The 20756-nt window shown below is 44.0% G+C and overlaps 1 long non-coding RNA gene across 3 annotated transcripts in view; it reads right to left on the bottom strand.

Moving 5' to 3' along the window:
- Positions 1 to 20756, bottom strand: part of LOC103159938 — a 49660-nt gene that overhangs the window by 27178 nt on the left and 1726 nt on the right. For 2 of the 3 annotated variants that reach the window (XR_004772380.1, XR_004772381.1), the window contains exons 2-3: positions 12571 to 12647; positions 8948 to 9152 (exon numbers count right to left, since the gene is read on the bottom strand). This is a non-coding gene — a long non-coding RNA (uncharacterized LOC103159938). Of the gene's footprint in view, positions 1 to 8463; positions 9153 to 12570; positions 12648 to 20756 lie in introns of those variants that run through there. The other variant, XR_003480211.2, reaches the window with a different exon arrangement.

Below are 20756 nucleotides of genomic sequence, written 5' to 3'. Positions count from 1 at the left end.
AACAAAAGTAACTTTAGGTCTATTAAGGTTCTGAAATATAAATATTTTATATATTCAATCCCTAGCCAAATTCATTTTCCCTTAATCTGAGAAACTCTTTCAGCTTCCCTTTGTTTCAAAGTATCCGGTAAATTTCCATTGTCAGCTTACTTCAATGGTGAAAGTAAGTAATTCAATGACGGTTTGTCGAACATGAACCTGTTTTTCTAGAGACTGGGGGGTGATGGGTGATGTGTGAGGCAGTTTTCCTGACAGTAGGAAGGAAAATGGCTACTTGTGTTTCAAAAGCACTATGCTGTCCTTGTGTGCTCGTGCCTTAGGGTAATAAACACTAGCCATAAACTTTTACAGCCCTGAATTACAGAGTCCAAGCTGTGCCACCACACTTTTACCCTCTATTTTTTTTAGATTTATTCATTCTATTTTATGTGTATGGATGCTTTGCCTATGCAGAGGTCAGAAGTGGGCATAGGATCCCCAGGAACCAGAGTTATAGACAGTTGTGAGCCACTACCTGGGTGCTAGGAACCAAACCCCAGTTCCCTGTGAGAGCAGCCAGAGCTTTGACTCACTAGCCCTACATATGTCCTCTTCAGGAGTGGGATGGACCTCTAGCCGTGTCAGTCCAAACCAGTACTCACAGCTTCGTGATCTAGCCGCCCGAAGTTTTCAGACCAAGCTTCTAACTTTTTTTTTATGTGCATTGGTGTTTTGCCTGCATGCATGTCTGTGTGAGGGTGTCAGATCTTAGAGTTACAGACAGTTGTGAGCTGCCACGTGGTGCTGGGAATTGCATCCCAGTCCTCTGGAAGAGCAGTCAGTGCTCTTAACCGCCGAGCCATCTCTCCAGCCCCCAAGTTTCTAATTCTTATGTACCGGTGTGTTATGAGCGCTCACAACTCAGACATACGAAGACACTAAAGAGAGATAAAGAGGAGATAGATGACATCTCGGCATTTGTGTTGATAGGCAATAATTGTACATGCTTGAGGGGACAATATGCTAACTCAGCATTTGTACTCAGTGCCTAATTGGGAAATTAACATTTCTCTTCTTAAACATTCATTATTTCTCTGTATTAGGAACCTCTAAACTCCTCTCTTCTAGTTCCCTTTTATTCAAATTTAAGAATTTGACTATCATTTTTGTGTGTGTATGTACACACACATACACACACACACACACACACACACACACACACATATGCAGGCATGTGTGTGCCATGATGTACATATGGAGACCAGAGAACAGCATTTAGGAGTTGGTTCTTGCCTTCCACCTTGTTGGGGCTTCTTCTGCTGCAGAACAGCCTCAAGCAAGCTGGCCTGAGAGCTTTTGGCAGATCTCCTGTCTCTGCTTCCCATCTCACTGAAGGAATGCTGGGTCTAGAGATGTGTACTATTGCATCCAGATTTTTATGTGGGTTCCGGGTCATTGGGTGAGCATGGCAAGCACTTTTAGCTGCTGAGTCTTCTCAACAGCCTCTCTTGTATAGCATATATACATATATGTGTATGTATATATGTATATATGCATTGCATTTATATATGCAAATTATATATACATATATACATATATACATATATATATATATACATAATTTGCATAACCATTAGAACTCAGCTGGGTGAAAACTCTGTGGTGGAGTGCTTGCCTATCATACACCAGACCCTGGGTTCTATCCACAGCACTGCACTAAAACAATGAAGACCTACTCCTGTGTAACTATACTTTGCTACCCACTGTTCATGCTGCCTCCCCACGCCCTACCCCATGAAAACAACTTGAAGTGCTAGTTTTACTGCCTTGCTAATCAGTGTACTACATTAGTTTATATTCAAGGTAAAATCTGACTCTCTTCATTCACACAAATTCAGTGGCCCTGCAGAGACTTCTGGATAATTGAAAACATTTTGCCAGACCTCTTATAAAATCTGATTTAATCCTTACTGCGTGGCTAGCAAAGATCTGGGTTCCCAGGCCTGCTCTGTGATTTTGTTCTCCGTTTGTACACATTATCATTTTTGCTTCATGGTTTCTTTACGGGAAATCTTCAAGGTCATTTATTTTATGGGAGTTAAGTGAATTAAAACCAGAAGATATAATAGAAACGGAATGTTAATATCTCTGAACACTGTTCAAAAAGCACAAAACAAGAATAAAGAAACCGTCATCAACCCTTCTGTGTTCTGGAATGGTGTATTCTCAGGATTCTCTAACCTGTGATAGAAAAGTCACATGAAGCCACATGACCTGCAGCTCCAATGAAGTTCCCAGGTTAATCCTGTGTTTGCTGTCATGCTTCCCCTGGGATGTACAAACCATGCTGGGCATACATTTAATATAAACAGTTTTGTTTTTAAAACAAAGCCCTTTTTGGTTGTTGTGGTTTTAGCCCAGCGCCTCCAGCATGGTGAGCAGGAGCTCTGCCCCTCAGCTGCACATCAAAAGGCTTTTACAAGAGCAGCAAATTCAGGCACATGGCAGATAACCCACACATTCAATCCTATCACTATTGTGACACCAATCACAGAGAAACTGCAGCACAGAGAGCAGATGCCTTGCCCTAATCCTACAGAAAATTCTTGGCCATAAGGACCAGAAACCAGACAGTCTGAGTCTCCAGCCAGCATGCTTTCCATGACACCATGAGATTATAAATGAGTAGACATGACGATTCCAAGCTGTGATTGAATCCCAATGTCTTCCCTCCTGCATAGCACTATGATGAGGGAAAGACTCAATCTAAGGTTGGAGAGAAGGAACCAGGAGATGGTGGTGCCAGCCTTGATGGTGGCAAAGGATTTCCTGTCTTCTGCACAAGTCATGGGGAGTTTGCATTTCCACTGTGCTTCAGGCAGTTCATCCCGCTGAAAAGAGTTTTTAGATTGATTCATTAAACATCCCCTAGAAAAATCCCTCTAGACTTTCTCTGCCATACATTCAAGGACATTTTATTCATTGTGACAGGATTATGCTAATACACATAGATTATATTCAAGGACAGCCAGTCAGAAAAGTGTCTGGTGGGACAATCTGTGGGGAATGATAAAATATCCCTGGAAATGAGATAAGATGAATAGAATTACAGTTCAGTCAGGGAAGTGAGCACACTCTGAGCACCATGGACTTATAAATCATGGAATTATGCTTTAGAAAAACCAGTGCTATCACAGAAAAGATCCCAGAAGCACCAGAGAAGAGTCATAGACCTCCCTGATGCAAACAGACTGTTGGAGCTTGCTGGATGCTGCGGAGAGGAGCCACGGGAGCTGAGGCAGTAGCTCAGTTGGTAGAAGGCTTGCCTAGCATACACAAAGCCCTGGGTCCAATCCCGGCACTATAGGAAGTGAACATGGTGACTTTCTAGTTTCACTGAGATGGAAGCAGGAGTATGAGAAGCTCAGGGTCATCTTCCACTCCAGAGTGAATTTGAGGCTAGCTGGGGCCATACAAGACCCTGTCTCAAACAAGAAAAAAGAGGACGTAGGGCAGGGTAGAAAGTTCCAGAAGGCTCCAGCTCCTTGTAGTGTCCACCTATGTGAGATCACAGTAAAGTATTCTCTTCCACAGAGCTCATTCATACTGACCTGGATTATATCTGATAGTTGGACATGTTAAGAGCAGCATGGAGTTACCAGCCTCCTTCACTACCTCATCCAATGGCTGTGCTGTATGTGTCATGGCTGTTAGTTCATTCTGCCTCTCAACACCTCCCCTCTGGAGGGTTTTCTTGGGGTAACCAGATTTCTGATCAAACTGTTCCCTTTTGATGTTTTAAGCAATTCTTCCAAAACTCATTTTAAAATTTAATTGCATTATATCAATATTAAAGATGGGAGCTTTAAGCAGAAGTTAGGTCATACAGGGCACCAACATGATGAATGACAAGGCCATTATCAAGGGACTGAATTTAATACCACAATTAATAAAAAATAAACCAGTTATTAAAATACAAATGAATTTGGCTGGGTTTCCTGGGAATGACACAGCCCCTTGCTCTTAGATGATCTTAGATCTCCTGGCCTCTAGAACTGTGACTTTGATAAGCTTCTATTATTTACAGTTTTCCCAGTGTGCAGCATTCTGTTACAGTGACAGAAAATGTACTAAGGCACAACTACACTTGGGTGACTGTAGGTTAGCTTTCAAATTAGCTGAGTGGACACTATATGGAGTCCTCACAGCTCCCCACAGAGACAGTGTGTGGCTGAACACTGTAGAATAGAGCATAGGATGCACAAGGCTCTGGGTACAATGGGTAATTCTGTGCTGCCCCTAAGGTATACGGCTGCCTCTTTCAGGGCTTCTGCTGTGTGTGGAGAAGTGGCTGCTTTGGCCAGACCTGAACCACTGGGGACAGTTGTAGGGAGGCAGGAAGGTACCCCCAACTGCTTCCTCACATCTTTACCTGTGGCAGGGACCAGCTTTCCCACAGAGATGGACAACTGCTTACAGAGCATGGCTTCGAAGAGAACTCTGCCATCGCTCTGCAACTGTGAGTCATCATTCAGGCACGAATCTCACTGGGAAGTATTTTGGCCTCACTGGCCTCTCTAGCTGTGCAAAATTCTGTGTGTGCAAAAGCAGGCATTGTAGCATGAGCAAAAACTGAGTGGGGAAGCCTTCACAGTGGTCTGTGGGGACCTGGGTAACTGAGGTCCTTATGGAAGAGAGAACTGGGTGAAATGAAGAAACAGTGATCAACCAAGGAAGTTCTTCATGTACACAGGGGAAGAAGCTGCTGAACAAGAAAGTTGGTAAAATGGGGGAGAGGGAGAAAGATGAGAAGGAATGGATGGAGGAAAGAAAGAAAAGGAAGGAAGGAGCAAGGAGAGGAGGGAGGAAGGGAGAAAGGGGAGGGAGGGAGAAAGACTGGCAGACCAGTATTCAGTTTGCTAGGTTTTGTACATGGAGGAAGGTTGTTAGATAGATTTCATTTTGCTCAGATAGCCATAAACTTTGAAAGTAAAGAAGAAACTATTATGAGATGTACTGGTTTGAATAAGAATGGCTTCCACAGGTTCATATATTTGAATGTTTGGCCCCCAGGTGGTGGGCTGTTTAGGAAGGATTAGGAGGTGTGGCCTTGTTGGAGGAGATATGTTACTGGGGGTGGGCTTTGGAGTTTCAAAAGCTGGCATCAGGCAGGGGCCCCTCTCTCTGTCTGCTGCCTGTGGATCAGGATGTAAGCTCTCAGCTACTGCTCCAGTGCCTGTCTGCCTGCCTCCGCACTTCCTGAGAAGGGCATGGACTCGCCCTCTGAAACTGTAAGCAAGCCCCCAATCAAATGCTTTCCTTTATAAGTTGCCTTGATCTCGATGTCTTTTCACAGAAACAGAACAGACACTAAGACCTGGGGGAAGATGACAGGGCATGGTGGGTAAGGCTGGGAGTATTCATCTCAATGCCTTTATGTTTGATTTTATGTCAGATCAATCTAGAACCTACTCAAAATAAGCAGAAACTTTAGGTCTGAAAATAATGGCTTATTGGGTGAAGACACTTACCACCAAGCCTGACAACCTGAATGGTATTATCACTCACATGGTAGGAGAGAACCAATTCCCAGCGGGTGTCCCTTGGCTTCTACATGCACACTGTAGCACATATATGCAGATGCACAAGCATGCGTGCACACACAGACACACAATAAATAAATAAGGTAAAATGTAAGTTTAATTCTGCTTACATTATAAAAGATGAAGGAGTCAGATGCATGCCTCTAACTATTATCAGCACTCAGGAAGTTGTGGTGAGAGAATTATGAGTTCACGGACAACTTGGGCAAGGTGGCAAGACCTTACTCTCCACCACTAATGATAAAGAATGAAATAAAGGAAGGGAAGGAGGAAAAATTTGGAGAAGTATCGAATTATTAACGGCATTAGCTGCTCTTCTCGTCACTCTAATAAAGTGTCTGGCTAAAGCAACTTAAGGGAGTAAAGTCTTTTTGGTTCCCAGTTGAAGGGAACAGTTCATCATGGTGGGAAGGCATAATGGCAGGAGGGGCCTGTGGCAGCAGAGCCAGCTCACATCTGGATGTATCAGTAAACAGAAATGCGACAGGAAGCAGGGCCAGGCTGTAACCTTCAAGGTTGACTCTTCAAGGATCCACTCTCTCAGGTAGACTCCACCGCCTAAAGATTCCACAGCATCCAAAACTGCATGCCCAGAGGGGGACCAAGTGTTTAAACACATCAGCCTAAGGTGTTCAAACACATCACACTCAGAGCATAACAGTCTCTCCCCGGTCTCTACAGGTTCATGACATCACAAAACACCAGGAATCTGTCCTGTCCGCAAGCCACCACACTGGGTGATTTTTCTGCACCACTTTTCAGAAGCATAAGCAAATAACTGAAGATGGCTGGGATTCTCACCTGGCATGCAGCCAGATGCACTTACTGTGTTCAACTTCCAATCTTTTTGCAACTGCAACATATGTCTATGAGTCCCCCAAAAGAAGTTACTCTGTCTCCTGTTCTCCTGTAGTAGACACTTGTGTTCTGTCTAGATCCTAGTGTGCCAAATCAGCTGTTATTAGCAACTCGAAGCTGTCCTGTCTCTCAGGAACTATATTGGCAAATGAGAGCTATCTTCTCTGGTATCCCCCTGCAGACAATCAGCTGGTGTAAGAATATTTTGTGAGCTGGGCGGAGGTGGTGCTCACCTTTGAACCCAGCACTTAGGAAGCAGAAGCAAGCAGATCTCTGTGAGTTCCAGGCCAGCCTGGTCTACAGAGCAAGTTCCAGCATAGGCTCCAAAGCTACAGAGAAACTCTGGCTTGAAAAAATCCAAAAGAGAGTACTTTGTGATATAATTCTTCAGAGGCCCCCAGGAACCAGGCTATAGCCTTATTTTGCCCCCTCTATCACTGTCATCTGTTTTCTCTACTCTCACTTGGGAGCACAGGTTCAATGAGCCACACATGTCTGAATTCCTGTCATGGACTCTGCCTCTCAGGAAGCCTAAGTCTCTAACCCGGCTCTACCAGCCAGTTCTGTGGAGTCTCTTCTCCGGCCACACTGCTCTGCTGCTATTTCTAGGACCCAAGCAAGTACCAGAATTGGAGCCACTGTTTTCTCACTTCATGAGCCTTCATGAATTACGTTACTTTTAGCTTGCGTCAAGCTGCTTCTAGTGCCAGGAAAGGACGGCAAATAAACCCTTACTGACGTCAACAATAAGTAAAGGCACATCCAAGACTGCAAGGGTGAGAAAGGAAACAAGGTGTGCAAGAAGGCAGAAGTTATTTCTAGGCGATGTAGAAGGACAGCTTCATCACCATCAGTGTGCCCTTTGTGCTTTGCTGCCCCCAGTGAAATGCCCCATCAGTTAAGTCTGATGGGGACACCAAGGCCCTTGAGCTCACAGACAACACTATGGGAACCAGGAATGTTGAACACGCAGAGTTGTCTTTTCAAAGGAAAAGGATGCATAGCCTGTTTTCCACCCAGGTGGCTGGGAAGGGAGGTGGCTAAAAGCTCAGGTGATCCTTCGTAAGACCAGGCCCTATCAAGCAGGACTGGAGGTGGCTAATAGTCTAGGTGACCTTTGCATTATCTGTGTAGCCAGGGGCTATCCTAAGCTCCCACAACCTGGACCAGAGGGCCGCTAATAGCCCAAGTGACCTATCTGTATGACTGAGACCATATCACATATCAGGTCCTCCCCTAGGCCCTTATGATAACACAGGTAGAAACCCAGTCTCAAAAAAAAAAAAAAAAAAAAAAAAAAAAAAAAAAAAGATAACACAGGTAGCCTACCTCTAGATCCCATCTTCATGGAAGAAGTGACATGTACTTTGAGAAGAGTTTCGATAAAATTTCACCTCCTTGTGCACAGGAGATTGTGTTACACTGGGAAACTTTCCCCCAAATTGTACAGCACATAAAGATGCTTACAATAAACTGCCCAGTGTCAGACTCTGTAAGGTTGAACCAACACCAACTATTGAGTCATGTTGAATCAGATTTCCTTCTTGTTTCATGTGGATCATTATTCTGCTGACCCTGGTGGTCACAGAGACCCCACATAAGTCAATGGGCACATGCTGGCTAAGGTGCTCCAGCTGATGAGAATTAGCCTTTTTTTCTTGTAAATTTAGATCATTCTTCCTGTCTTTCATTTTACATTCATTAAGACAGGCTCTCCCTTATGTAGCACAGGCTATCCTTGAACCCAGGCTCCTCCTGCCACTTAGGAGCTGGGATTGAACATGCAAAACATCACATCTCACCTGCAAGTTTTCTATATAAATAGGAACCATGGCATCCTAATGATGTTTGTGTAATGTATAAATAGCTCAAACATCCTGGCACTTTTTCATAAATCCTGCATTGCCATGAGTCATATTACAGCCTTTTCTCAGATAATGATTGAAGTCATGAGTGCAATCCCAAACCTCACGTATCCAGAATCATTGGGTTTGGAGATTAAAATAAAGAACTTACTCAGTACTAATGTGCAGCATAGTCATGGAAATTATTTTTATTTTCAATGGCCATGTTTATTCTATTTATTGTTTATCTCAATGGTGTTTAATTATGAAAAGCTAGTACTATGTCTTAAGTCACAGAAAGTTTCCCTAGACCAACACTGTCTAGGGAAATGTCAATTGTCAAAATTCCTTACTGAGAACTACTTATTTAATTGAATAACAATGGACAATCCTGAACCAGGAATTGGGGGTAGGTTCCCATCTTGTTTTGTTTTGCTTTGTTGAGACAGGATGTTCCTATGAGGCTTGGGCTGTACTTGAACTTGTGATCCTCCTGCTTCAGCCTCAAGAGTGCTAGTATTAGACACATACACTTCCAGGACAGGCCTGATAAATTTCTATATAAATGCAAGCTACAGATTTATACATTTATACATAGCTCAAACCTTCTGAGCACTGTTTTTTTTTGTTGTTGTTGTTTTGTTTTTAATCCTGCATTATTACCTCATGTGCTTCTATGTGTTCCCTTGGGTTCCCCAAGTAGGTCAGGCCATTGTAGAGATGCTGTGGACAAAAGAGGGCAGATTGGTTGCTAAGGGACTGAAAGTCAAGCCTGTGAACTGCAGACACCAGCAGCGTGAAGGTCATTTTATTATGAAGTGGTTCTGGGTGTTCTTTTCAGTGGGATGAATGGAGCTTGCTGTGGTACCTATAGGAGCAAAAGAAATTGCAGTTCAGTGGGTTGCACAAGCCTAAATTGTGAAAATTAAGTTCTTGTTTATAAATTTTGCCTAGGTTGGATTATGCTTTGAAAAGATATGGGGAAAATTCTGTCTGTCTGCTTCTCTCTCTCTCTCTCTCTCTCTCTCTCTCTCTCTCTCTCTCTCTCTGTGTGTGTGTGTGTGGGGGGGTTCTCTCTCTCTCTGTGTGGGGGTTCTCTCTCTCTCTCTCTCTCTCTCCTCTCTCTCTCTCTCTCTCTGTGTGTGTGTGTGTGTGTGTGTGTGTGTGTGTGTGCGCGCGCGCACCCCTCCCTACCATGTGTTTGCCTATGTTTTGTTTGTTTTAAGTAAATAGTTTCTTCAGAGACAATGTCCTTCCCCCGAATTCTGGGAAATCCCAGATTTAGAGTCAAAATTTCAACTCCTTGGGGACCCACGATCTGTTTGGAGACCTTTTTCTTTGTAGAAAAACAAACCTGACTGAGGGCAACCCTCACAGCAGATGGGCTAGAACATGCCTAATCTTAGAAGTTTCTAGTTCTGACTGCTCCCCACCTCAGTGTATCCATTTCATAATGTCCACAGCATGGTGTTGGTGCTTTGCTCATTTCAATATCCTCTTATCTAGCTAGACCTGAGCCCAACATCTTATTGTCCCCAGGAAGTGCTGGTGGCCAAAGAATCAGTCACAAATCAAGTTCTCGTTCCATCTTATCCCATCATGGAACATGAAAAATGAAGCCATCTGGAGCATTAAGAAAACAAATAACAAAAAGTGAGGATATGGACAAACCTTTACATCCTGCTGGTGAGAATGTAAATTAGTCCAGCCATGATGGAAATCAGCATTGAGGTTCCTCAAAAAACTAAAAGCACACTTACCATATGACCCAGATATGCAAACTTGGATATTTACCTAAAGGACTTCAAGTAAAAATACCACAGAGACACCTGCACAGTGCTTACTACAGCACTATGCACAATAGATAACTCATAGAACTAACCAACTGTCCACCAACAGAGGAATCAACAAAGAAAATGGGGCACATATATGCTGGGGGTGGCAGCACAAGCTTGTAATACCAGTAATTGGGAAGGAGAGCAGGGGGATCATGAGCTCAGGGTCATCCTTGGCTAAAGTGAATTGAAGGCAAGCCTGGGCTACAGACCCTGTCAAAACACAACAAAATGGAGTTTTTGTCATCTATAAAGAACAAAGTCATCATTTGTAGAAAAGTAGATGTAAATGGACATGATCTTATTAAGTGAACAAAGTCAGTCTCTGAAAGACAGACACATGGTTTCTTTCATTTGTGCTTCCTGTATTTTATGTATTTAAAGACCCATCAAATCATATATGTACATGACATGAAAATTCAAGAAAATCTGTCTAGGGGAATGAAGGAGACTGACAAGAGGGAGGAGGGAGAACAAAGGATAGAGTAAGGGAGTGGAGGCTATCCTCAGAGCACACATTATACTTGTGTGAAAGTGTCCTCCAGCCCAACACAATATATGACTAAATATGATGCAAAATAAAAAATGCCCTTAGTCGGGCAGTGGTGGCCCACACCTTTAATCCCAACACTCAGGAGGCAGTAGCAGGTGGATCCCTATGAGTGCAGGGCCGGCCTGATCTACAGAGTGAGTTCCAGGAAAGCCAGAGCTGTTACACAGAGAAACCCTGAATCAAAAAAAAAAAAAAAAAAAAAAAAAAAAAAAAAAAAAAAAAAAAAAGAAAGAAAGAAAAGAAAAGAAAAAAAGAAAAAAAAATCATTTGTAACATGAACATGCAACACTTCTCCAGCTTAACTCAGTAGCCATAGTCACAAAATTCTATCTATTTTCCATTTTGCTGGAGACAATAATAAACTGTAGTCCTAAATTACCATATGTCAGATTTAAGGCTTTATGTATAAAATTTCTTACATTAACTTTTCTAAGGAGGTAAATTCCAGCTCAGTGTTCATAGTAATGAAATGACATCTGAAGTCTCTAAACTGAATGTTGTCTTCAAATACTTGGAGTTTTTAATGGGACACTGACCCAAAAGCTACACCAATCAGAGAAAATGTTGTTGGACATCACTGCTGTTCACCCTGCCCTAAAACCTAACTTGGAGCAGGTCTCAACACTGAATCCCAAGGCACAGGGCACTCCCCTGGCTACTATCAACTCCCAAGAAAACCCAGAAAGCCACAGGGATTGTATCTATCTATGTCAACTGAGCACAGGCTAGAATCATACATTTAAGTAACAAGAACCTTGACAATGATTCCAGCTGACAGTTATCACCACCTGCCACGAACTGTGTCAATGGGCTTATACGTAGTAACTCATGTATCCTGATGATTATTCCATGTGATATTACACAGTTGAAGAAATTGAGGGACAGATAGAACACGTCATCTAAGAACCCCCAGTAAAATGAATGGCAGAATCCAGATCCCAAGCACTTTCTATGTCCCAGCACTGTCTCTTCCCCTCTGACCTGTAACTATGAGCTGCTTGACCTGGGTGCTGGGAACTAAAATTGGGTCTTCAGCAGGAACAGTATGTGCTCTTGACCTCTGAGCCATCTCCCAGCCCCTAGGAAAGCAGTCTTTTGGGTTACCTGGGTTAATCAATAAGTATCTAATGTAATCTGAAATTCAGTTCTTCCATTTTTTTTCCTTGAGATAGCATCTCACTATGCAGCCAAAGGTAGCCTAGAATTTATGACTGTTCTGCCATGGTTTCCCAAGTGCTGAGATTACAGCAGTCATCACCACTTTGGGTTTTACATTTATTCTCTTTGGTTTCAATGCCGGTGTTCTTAGAAAGAAATTGAAAATGTCATTACCTTCATTCCGAAATAATTATGCAATTAAAAAGGTATAATCTACATAATAAAAATAAATACTACCATGCCTAAAGAGCCATGATCATTAAAATGAGTTTTATAGCATTAATGACTCAAGCCATATTCCACTGTGCATCATTGTCCCCAAAATATTATAACTATTTAAACCAGGGAAGTTAGGGTCAAATGGAGACAGTGGATTGCATCAGGTGGCTATCACTTAATTCTTTTTTTTTTAAGATTGGATTTATTTGTGTGTGTGTGTGTGTGTGTGTGTGTGTGTGTGTGTGTGTGTGTGTGTGCGCGCGCGCGCGTGCGCGCGCGCGCGCCCATGTCCCTGAAAGTACCCTGGGATGACTGCTCAACCCTTGGATCTGGAGTTACAAGCAGCTGGGACTACCTAATGTAGATGCTAGGATCAGAACTTCCTCTGGAAGAGCAGTAATTACTCTGAACTGCTAAGCCATCCCCCAGCTCCAGTCTTTAGTTCTTTTCCTATGAAAAAGTCACTGTTTCTATGATGGTAGTCAACTGAGGGCCCAAGAGTGTCCCATGGAAAGCCTCACCTCCAAGGTTTGCCTCTTGGCTTGGCCATGTGGTTGTCTGCACTTCATTATCCACCTTTCAGGGAGGCTTTTTATGCCTAATAGAAAAAGAAAACACAGCTACATCTACAGGGCACAATTAATCTGTAAAGGAACTGATGAAATGGGCTTTGTTGAAACTAGAAACACCTCTTCTACAAAGATACTATCAAGAGAATGAACTGACAGGATACAAATAGGAAGAAAATATTTGCAAGGCACATCTGATAAAGGAGAATGATTTTTAAAAAGTTTACCAAGAGTCAGACATGGGGGATACATACTTTAATCACAGCATCCAGAAGGCAAAGGCAGGAAGATCTCTGTGAACTGGGACCAGCCTGGGCTACAAAGAGAGTTCCAGGCCAGACAGAGCTACATAATGAGACAGTGTCTCAAAAAAAAAAAAAAAAAAAAAAAGCAAAAAACAAAACAAACAAAAAAGAAAGACCAAAAACTCAGGGGCACATGCCTTTAATCCCAGCACTCCAGAGGCAGAGGCAAGCAGGTCTCTATGAGTTCAAGGCCAGCTTGGACTACAGAGTGAGTTCCAGGACAGCCATGGTTACACAAAGAAACCTTGTCTTGAAAAACCAAGGACCAAGTTGGGGCTGAATGTTCCACGCTTTGGGGCTTTCTCAGCACATGTAAGGCCCTGGGTTCCATCTCTCATATCCTTTAAAAAGATCAAAAGGGGCTGGGCGTTGGTGGCCCACAGCTTTAATCCCAGCACTCAGGAGGCAGAGGCAGGCCGATCTCTGTGAGTTTGAGACCAGCCTGGCCTACAAGAGCTAGTTCCAGGACAGCCTCCATAGCCACAGAGAAGCCCTGTCTTGAACCGCCCCCCACGCCCCAAAAAAGATCAAAAGGACCAAAGTCTTGACTAGACAGCTCACAGAAGAACGCAAACAGATGGAAAATAATTGTGTGAAGCAATGTTCTGCCTCCTGTGTTTTCAGGGAGTCAAAAACTAAAACAATGAGATGCTAGTGGACACATTAGGAAGCCAAAACTCAAAACACTGACAGCATCAAATGCTGCCAAAGATATGTCTGGGAAGGAACTCTGCATCACCGGTGTAACTCTGTCTTTCTCTCAAAGCTCAACAGATCCCCAAGTCTTAATCCTTTGTGTTTACCCAAAGAAAGTGAAAACTTATAACCATATCAGAACTACAAAGATATTTTTAATACCTTTACTTAGAATTACCCCAAGCTAGAAGCAATTATATTCTTCAGCAAGCAGATGAGGGATAAATAAACTGGGTATATCTAGATAAGGGATTACGACTCAGGTGTGTGTGTGTGTGTGTGTGTGTGTGTGTGTGTGTGTGAGAGAGAGAGAGAGAGAGAGAGAGAGAGAGAGAGAGAGAGATCTGTATTTGTGTGTGATCTATTGAGGAAAACATCTGACATTGATCTCTGACCCCTTCTACATGTACATGCATGTAAGTGCACACCCACCTGCATGAGTGTATACACATGAACATATAAACACAGAAGGAAGGAAGGAAGGGACGTCTATTGTGAACAACCTGAGTTCAACCCCCAGAACCCATGTAAAATGGCCAGATTCAGTGGTGGGTGTCAGTCAGTGATCCCCACTTATTATAAAAGAGCATTAAGAGAAGTCAAGGATGAACTATTGGGGTTCTGGGAAAGATCAATCATTCGATCAAATCTGCAAACCAGGAAAGCAGCCTAGGAGAAAAAAGCCTGTGGAGGTTAGAAACAAGAACAAATAGCAACTGATGACTAAGGGACATTCTTCAGTCATCTCTGGAGCTAGCTCATTTGAGTAACCCCTGTATGAATAACAAGTATCTGAGACTAGGCCAAAAATAACAGCTGCAATGCATTCCACCCCAAGAGGACTGGGGGCCATGGTAGGAGAGAGCTTCATGAAGCAGACTCCACTATGCAAAGCTAAATTTCTGTTTTTGTCTTCAAGGCTTTGTGACATAAGGTGGGACTTCATGACACGAGCTCTGATTGGAGAACCCAGTCTAGCTGTAGTTGAAGTATATCAAAGCAGGGCTTAGTTGCCCCGGCAACCAGCAATACAAGACCCATGAATCATCAGTCCGACTTGTTCCTAAATCGCAGTCATGAAAGACTTTTGAATCTTCAAAGACTTGAGTGTGCCATAGATACTCAGGATATGGTCCTGCAGAGAAAGCCCTTATTCAACATAGCCAAATACAAAATGTTCCCATGGCATTATTGAAGTGGACTCAGCAACCAAAATACCCTCCCAGCATCCTATGGATTAAATATTCTCAGTCCCTACCATGCTAGGACTGTGGGTACATTACAGCTGGGGGATTTCTGCTCATTAAGATGTTAAGGAAGGCAGTGGTTTTATGTCTCTAAAGGAAATGACAAGTTCAGAGAACCCACCCAGAAATTCAATCTTAAAAAATTGGTGGAGGCTCATTTTTTAGGCCGTAGTGGAGCGCCCCTTTAATCCCAGCACTCAGGAGAGACAGGTAAATCTCTGAGTTTGAGGTCAGTGTGGTCTACAAATCGAGTTCTAGGACAGTCAAGTCCACACAAAGAAACCCTGTCTTGAAACACAACAACGCCCCCCCCAGTTTTGTTTTTTTGTTTTTGTTTTTGTTTTTGTTTTTTTGTTTTTTGTTTTGGTAGAGGCAATGAGGAGGAATGACAGACATTTCCATAATACCCAAAGAGAAAGAATCAGGATGGGGTCACAGAGGACTGGTTAGGGTGACAAAAGATTCTAGAAAATTCCTTCTAAATGCAAGTCTGTGACTAGGTAGATGACTCAGCAGGCAAAAGTGCTTGCCTCATGACCTGAGTTCAAGCCCCAGAACCATGTAACACGGCCAGATGTAGTGATGGGCTTCCTATCTCAGCACTCCTACAGGGGTATGGGAGGTCAGTCTGCTAGAAGCTTGAGAGCCATCCAACCTGGAAATGAGAGAGACCCTGCCTCAAAAACAAGATGGAAGGAAAAAATCCATCTTCTGGAAGTTGTCCTCTGAGCTACACACACACACACACACACACACACACACCGTGGCACACACATATACCTTGGTGCATGCACACACAAACACACACACACACACACATACACACACACACACCACCACCACCACCACAACCACATATACATACCATAGCACACACATGATAATAAATAAAAATTGTTTTTAATATTTTTAAAGTAAAAGCAGGTCTCCCACCACCACCACCAATCTTTGATAATGAGGTTCCTAAAGCTGTTATTTAACTTGGACTTATGCCTGGGGAGATTTCAGTCCAAGGTTTGCCTTTGCACTCTACTGTAAGGAATCATTGTTATGTTTTTGTTTAAATTAGATATAAAGAAAAAGAGGAGGTACAAGATGAGACATATTAACCATTTTATTATAGGCCCGACAGAGTAGGGAGACTAAGAGAGAAGAGAAATAGAGTTAATGGCTGACCGCCATGGCCGGTCGCCATAGAGAGAGAGAGAAGCAGAAGCAGACAGAGAGAGGAGAAGAGGAGAGAGAGAGCGAAGAAGAAGCAGAGAGAGAGCAAAGCAGGGAAATTGGAACTTTTAAAGGGAAGACTGCGCATGTGCACTGAGGTTCCACGAATGTCCAGAGTCCTCACGCAGGCTGTAAATGCGTGGTGGGTGATGTGGTGATGGCACGTCCCTGTGCCCTGTGCTTGTACTGACTGTTGTCGGGGGTGGGGTCTGTCTCTTAAAGAGGTAGAGCCGATCAGCATTAAAGCCTGAATCTTTCAATCATCACCAGGAAATCAAATCCCTTTCTTCTGACCTGAACCCAAGCGTAGGAAGGCAGCTCTAGGATGAGGCTTGGGACAGACAGCAGGACATAAAGATGATAGTGTGCAGGCAAGATGAGGTAGAAACCTGCTAGGCCGTGTTACCGCCTCTACTGGACCATGTACACTATCTGCCATCCCAGGAGCGATTTGGAGCACTTTGGCTTTTGCATATCACAGACCAAGAAAAACAGCTTTAGAATATTAAAGCCATTTGTTTTTAGGCTTTTGGAAGTAAAGTGAAGGAAACAATGACTCGGCACAAGAGTAAGTCGACATACACTCATCTTCGTATTACAGACATGCCCCATTTGAGCCAAAATTATGTTCTTTGGGAGCCTGCTTTGTCTTTTGCTGGAAGTTAGCACATCAAATCCAGATGCTGCTCACACTTTGGAGCCAGCCCTGTGGATGGCTCCAAAGTCGGGCTCAGTGCTGGCAATAGGTCTGGGCTGGCAGCCAGGCCAGTCCGTTGGGGAGAACAGACCCCAAGTCCAGCTCCATGGGACACCTCACAGAAATGGGTTGCTCTACCTGTGAGAAACTTGGTGTTACTTATTCCTCATGAGGTCCTATGATTTACAGAACTTCTTGGAGAACTGGGCAGATGGCAAATGGAGTGCTGGGCAGGGAAAACCATGGCAGGATGAAGGCTGCCTCTACCACTTAATGGATGCCCAAGATACCTTGCATACACACACACCTAAAAACTACCTAAACAGGAGCCAGCCAGAACCCCTTTATAGAGAGGAAAGAGGCGATTCAGAAAGTCCCTGCCCTGTTTATTTTCACTTGCATTTTTAAACTTTTGTTTTTAACTGTTGGGAGAAGTGTTGGGCCCCAGCCCCCACGGGGTCTCCATGGGTTGATAACCACAGATGCATTCTGTTCTCTAGTCCTGGCTTACAGTCCCGATCTTTCTCCACTGGCATCAACATCTAGTATGAGGAAAACGGGCTCTTACACCTGGGGTTTTTCCACTGTGCTGTAAGTGTTTATAAGGCTTCTCTCCCCCTGTAACAAAAGACAGACACGCACACACATTCTCTTAGCACAAGTGACTGAACGGCTCTGCTTTTAACTAAATCTCCAGGCTTTCTCTACGGACTTAGTCATGGTGCGGATGCCACAAGTGGAGGATCCATTAGACTTGCTCACCACATTTAACATTTATTTATTAGGGGAGGGGCTTACATATCATGTGCACACAGATCAGGGGACAGCTTGCAATGTCAGCCCTTCCTTCCACCACGTGGTTTCCAGGGATCAAACTCAGGTAGATAGGCCTGGGGCAAGCACTTTTACCTATCTTCTGGCCCCCACCTGCATTTTGCTGTAATCTATTCAGCAAGCTATAGGGCAGGGCACTGCTGGGTTCCTTTCCACCCTTTGCTGCTAAATTCTCTGTACACACCTTTCACTATGTGCCAGCCTGTCTTAGCCTCATGAGCTGCTATGCGGTGCGGACACAAAGCACATGGTGCAGATTAAAAACCAAATCACTGAGGCCAAAGTCTTGTCACCCCTCAGGTATGACCCTGCTCATAATGCTTGTCTTATAGGTGCTCCATTTACTTAATCATGAAGTTAAGGTACCAGTGCATATTTCTAGGTGTGTTTTTTAAGGCTCTGTAACTATATTGTTGAGAGAGGAAGAGGCTGAAGTGCTAGCTCGGTTGGTAGAGCATTTGCCTAGCATGTGCCAAGCTCTGGGTTCAATCTCCATGAAAGGTTATGGTAATCTGTGCCTCTAACCTCAGCAGTTGGGGGAGTGGAGGCAGGAGAATCAGGAGTTCAAAGTCATCTTTGGCTACACAGTAAGTTTGAAGCCAGCTTTGGGCTGGCTACATGAGATCCTGCCTCAAGAAAATGCCAGGAGATGGTGGCACACATCTTTAATCCCAGTACTTGGGAGGCAGAGGCAGGTGGATCTCTGTGAGTCTGAGGTTTCCTTGTCTATAGAGCTAGTTCCAGTGCAACTAGGGTTATATAGAGAAACCTGTCTCAAAAAAAAAAAAGGAGGAGGAGAAGGAAGATGAAGAAGAGGGAGGGAGGGAGGAGGGTGGGAGGGAGGGAGGGAGGGAGGAGGGAGAAGAACAGAGGAAGGAAAGAAGAAAGAAAAGAAGAAAAATTTCTGTTAGTAACAGTGCATTATCTGTCTCTCATGTGCCTCATTAAGTCCAATGTCACCTGTGTCATTCATGAGTTCATTCATATGCCACTTGCTGGCTGGAGCAGCCCCCAAGGAGCTCACGTCAAGAGGGAGTGAGTGACATTGCTGATTCTGCCTGTGAGGACATTAGAGGATGAGCAGGTGGTGGTGTTCAGAAGCAAGGAACTCTGGGCTTGTAGTTCTGCCACTTCCTGGCTGTATTACTGGGTTATTGTCCCCTCTCACAGGACTGCAGTAGGATTCAGTTAAAAGATAACAAGGGGCTAGTAGATACCTCCATGGCTTGGGATATGACTTGAGGAAAATCTCCACCCCACCCCCAAGGTTTGTGTGTCCCTTCCTCAGAGTGACAGTGCTGGGAGACAGGGCCATTCTTGAACAGTATTAAGGCTGTTTTCAAAGTTCCTATGAGCAAGTTGTTATAAAATCCCAAATCTAGCTCCCGAGCTCACCTCTGGTTTTGTGTCTCACCATCTTGATGCCCCACTCTCCACTAAACTCTTACAAGAGACTAAAGCAATGGAGCTGCCCCGGCTCAAGCAAGTTTTCAGTCTCTAAAACCATGATCTAAGTCAATCTCTCTCTCTCTCTCTCTCTCTCTCTCTCTCTCTCTCTCTCTCTCTCTCTCTCTCTGAAATAGGCTCCCTATTATGTAGCTCTGGCTATCCTGGAACTCACTCTGTAGAACAGGCTGGCCTCAGAGAGATCCACCCACCTCTATCTTCTGAGTGCTGAATTAAAGATGTGCACCACTACAATCTAAGTACCTGGCACACAGTGTTTGAAATGTGATGAGTGTTATGCTTACTAGAAATGATATACATGTTACATGTTAGGAGGAGGAGCTGACAGGCATCCTTTGCAGAATGCCTAGGTTGGGAAGAAGGGCTTAGGAGGAAAGGACTGATGACTAAAGAAGTCTAGGCACCTCTAAAGTAGTCTAGAACAGGCTATTGGAAAAGCTAGTGGTGAGGACTGTTGGTCATGACACCACTGTGTATCTTAAATTACACTTGAAGTAGGTAGGTTTTCCAAGAGGTGACCTCAGAGCTGAGCCTTAAGTGAAAGAGGAGGAGAGAAGAAGGTCAAGGTTGGCCCAGGCTGAACAAAAAGAAGCTGAACACCAACCATTCAGCCACTCCCTCAGAGGGCCTGAGGGCTGAATCATACATACCAGCCCGGCTAATGAATCTGGATGTTGCCTGGGAACAACAGGGGACTACAGAAACAATTCACACAGTGGAGCCTGACTTAGCACATTCTAAACTAACCACCGAGAATCAGCGTTGTAGCCATGATCCTCAGTCCCTGCATGATGCTATAAAGTCAAGTCTAACGGACTCTACTCTGTGTGTTGGGCTTGTAGGGCCAAGTCTGTGTTGTTTTATTCTAATTCTTCATTAAAGGTGACTCCTTTGTGGAGCTGGCCCATGTCTTGTGACTCTGATCATGCTTGCACATGGATGCAACAGAGCAGTCAACCAAGTATCATGTAAGGAACTCATGCCACATGTGTTGCATAGGGCAATGTCTAGCTATTTAAAGCAATTTACTGGAACATTCTGGTGGGAAGTGGTCCCACACTCCCTGCACCAAGATGGTAGAGGGTAAATGCCACTTAGGGTTTGTGTGAGGTGTGGGAGGGGGTGGGGGGAGTTCATCTACATCACAAGAGCAATTAGAAAGCTCAACCCTGAAGACCACAGAACCACAGAGGTTTATTTCTGACTTCTGGTAACAGAATATAACATTAGCTGGCCTGTAGCCCCTTTAGTTTGAGAGTAAAATTGGGTCAAGAGAAAATGAAACCCTGCAGGGAGAGAGAAGCCGCTGAGTTGTGAGAGGGTGGGTCTCAGTCTGCCACTCCCTACTGGGGAGGGAAGGCAACAGTATCTTTTTAAAAAGAGTAGTTTATTTATGTTTATGTATGTGTGAGTGCTCACTTCTGCCCATAGAGACCAGAGGGAAGAGTTATATTCCTTGCTACGGAGTTGCATGCTGTTTCCAGCCTAGCTCTAGCCCTCTGTAAGAGCAGTGCTCATAACCACTGAGCCATCTCCAGTCCTGGATGGTGGGAGAGGGGAGGTGGAGGTGTAGTCAATCTTGTATTGCCAATTTCAGAGAAACAATCCCTAAATGATTAACATGTAGAGATGAGCAGACATTGGATCCAGAAGGCCAAGGTACACATT

Source organism: Cricetulus griseus (assembly GCF_003668045.3).
Source record: "Cricetulus griseus strain 17A/GY chromosome 1 unlocalized genomic scaffold, alternate assembly CriGri-PICRH-1.0 chr1_1, whole genome shotgun sequence".
In the NCBI taxonomy this organism is placed as follows: domain Eukaryota; kingdom Metazoa; phylum Chordata; class Mammalia; order Rodentia; family Cricetidae; genus Cricetulus; species Cricetulus griseus.
The sequence above is the reverse complement of the archived record's forward strand: the minus strand, read 5'-3'. Positions and strand labels throughout refer to the sequence as shown.